We start from the raw sequence: 3,002 nt of genomic DNA, 5'->3' as shown, positions 1-3,002 counted from the left end.
GGTGTTTTATTGAAAACGAGATTAATTTTAATATTTTTATTCATCGAATTACACCACAAAACCACCATAGCACCAAATATTACTTACAAATGTACAAAATTGTGCTCGTCCGCTACAATTGTTAAAAAACGCATACAAAATAATTTAAAATACAAAAGCCATAAACGAAATTGAGATACAGTGTAAGCTTTACTAAACTAGGGTTAAACTATGTATAAAGTCCTATAAACAAATAATCTCATTGTAAACATGATTAATAAGATTTGTGACTATACATTAAAATTGAATAATTTAAGTGATAAATATTGATCATAATAATATGTTACATGATTAAATTCAAAAACGTGAATTACAATTGTATTTGCAAATGTACAAATTAAATTACATAAAATGCAAGTGAACATTGCACAATCTAGGCGAAAAACTAGTGTTAATGTCAAAGCGACTTGATGATGGTTCGATGTAAGTATGCAGTAAGTAATCAGCCGATATTTAGATGTGCGTGCAGATTAGCCTGACTATGTTGTGACCAGACATCAGCCTGTCTCTCTAAGGCCGGTATAAATAGTCAGTACTCAAGATGCATCTCGGTCTCAAGACACGGTTCAGGCTCTGTGATTGGTTGGCTGTCAAAATTTGGACCAATCACAGGGCCTAAGACAGGTCACAGTGTCATCTTAAGGGGCGCGACCGACAAAATTGGAATAAAAGGGCGGCAATGCACCTGCAGCTCTTCTAATGTTGCGAGTGTTCACTGTCGACGGTAGTTCATCAGGTGACCCGTTTGCTCGTATGCCTTATTTTACAAAAAATACACAATGTGATATTTTAAAAGCGTGTGTACTATAGTCACAGCTAATCTGGACGCACCTTATATGACGTAATTCGTACTAGCGCAGTAGAATCCAAGCGTATTTTCTCGAAAAAATATACATACTAAATTGTTAGTTAATTTAGTTTTGCGTATATTCTCTGAGCTAGTATAGTTTGCCCCTATGTGCGTTTGTTTTGAACACTTTTTGTTTCTTCTCTTTGTGACCTTATTACATTACACATTTTTTATATTATTATATTGTTTGGACACTGGTATGCACTCTGTATTTTTGGTCTAGCCATACATTTTTTTGTCATTTACTTTCACAAATACGACAAACAAATAAAATGCGAAAATTGTTTACAACAATTACAGTTCTACTATTTTATAATTCCTAACTATATCTAATGATTTATCTGTTAGTTTCGGAGGTTATTATTGAACTAATAAAATGCATTTGCTTACAAAAACTATAAAAGAGCATAACACAATAAAGGTATATAAAACTCTAAATAAATAACAATATCTCTAATACTATCCACTCTATGTATACAGGTGTGATAAAACCCTATGGTGTGTATGTCCTTTGTATAGACTGCACTGTAAAAGTAGCAGCAATGAAAGAGCAATTTTTTCTGATTTGTATGGGCTCTTTCCCAGATCGTCATGAATATTTCCCAAAAGTAAAAAAAGTTACTCTTTCAGCGCTACTGCTTTCAAAATGAACCCTATTTCAGGAACACATACACATCCTAAAGTATTTGTTATCACTTAGTTTATGTTTTACCTTGTATAGAAGTTATAGTTGTACAATGTTTTGTCGTTGTCTCTCACGCGACTTAGACAAAGACATAACACAAATATAACATTTGTATACAGAGTGTAGTTTATTACTAAGGGTCAATTCGGACCGCAACGCAACGTAAATTCATTTCCAAATTTGTATGGATTTGACAGTTTTGCAAGGCGTCTCACCACTGACCTCCATTATACAAGTACGCTGGACTTATGATACCCAACTATTTGAAGCGGAATCAGCGCCCCCAATGCGGGGGAAGAGAACTAAATCTGACGTAACTTGCAAATGGCCGCTTAATCGCTATTGGTTGTAGAAACTAGTATTAGTTCCAAGTACTCCCACTACTGCTCTCAGCGCCAATATGGCGACTTTCAAACGTCACTTTTACGTACGATTTAGTTCTCTTCCCTCGCATTGTGGGCGCTGATTCCGCTTCAAATAGGCACAAAAAATAGCTGTCATTTCAAAGGGTATCTTATGTCTAGCGTACCTAGTACTTGTATAATGGCGGTCAGTGCGTCTCATGCAATTGAAATCTGTGAATTCAGTACAAATTTAGAAATGCATCCACGCGTCCGCGTTGCGGTCTGAATTGACCCTCAGGGAAAAGTTTCCAATGATTCAAAAGTGCGCAATAAGTAATAAGTGCTCGAGTACATTTTGTGCAATGTCAAAATTAGTGTTCATATTTGATATAGGTACGAGTGTTGGTAATATTATAGTTATTGGTGGCGGCAATCTAACAGGGCGCAGCGTTTGAAAAAGGTTTTTGAATATCGAAAAAAGCCAAAAATGTAGTTTGTAGAATTAAAGTTTTTTTAATGGATTTTTCCACATAAAAATTTAATGTTAAAAAATACATTGTTTGCCAGAATTACTGTTAATTTACTAATAGATATTTACACAAAAACAAACGTCTTGTTAAACAGTCACTTTCGAAATATTTTAGCATTTTATGACGATTAGACTTCCGATTTTAGCGGCACGCGATTAACAAAAACTCAAATAAAATGCCAGTATATTATGACCTGCGGGGCTAAAATGGTCGCTTTGGAGAATCATATTATGAATTATAAATATGATTATTTTTTAAAAATCGCAAAATTGACACTGTCTGCAATTCAATCGTACTATTTTGACATTCGTGAGTTTGACAGTTTTGACAATTCATTTTGTGAATTGATTGAGAGGAATTGCTAAATGTGACCATTTTAGCCCCGCTGGGCTATAGGCTTAATTTTATACATGTACATTGTACATAATATAGTGACCGAAGCCTCCGCTGCTTTGTAGCTGTGGTGCATATCAAAATGAAACCTATAGCCTAGCTAGTTCATAAAGTGGCATTTTATTTGAATTTTTGTCGGTCGTTGTAGCGTGCCTCGATGA

Source organism: Aricia agestis, chromosome 20, assembly GCF_905147365.1.
Source record: "Aricia agestis chromosome 20, ilAriAges1.1, whole genome shotgun sequence".
In the NCBI taxonomy this organism is placed as follows: domain Eukaryota; kingdom Metazoa; phylum Arthropoda; class Insecta; order Lepidoptera; family Lycaenidae; genus Aricia; species Aricia agestis.
Note: the sequence above shows the minus strand (reverse complement) of the source record.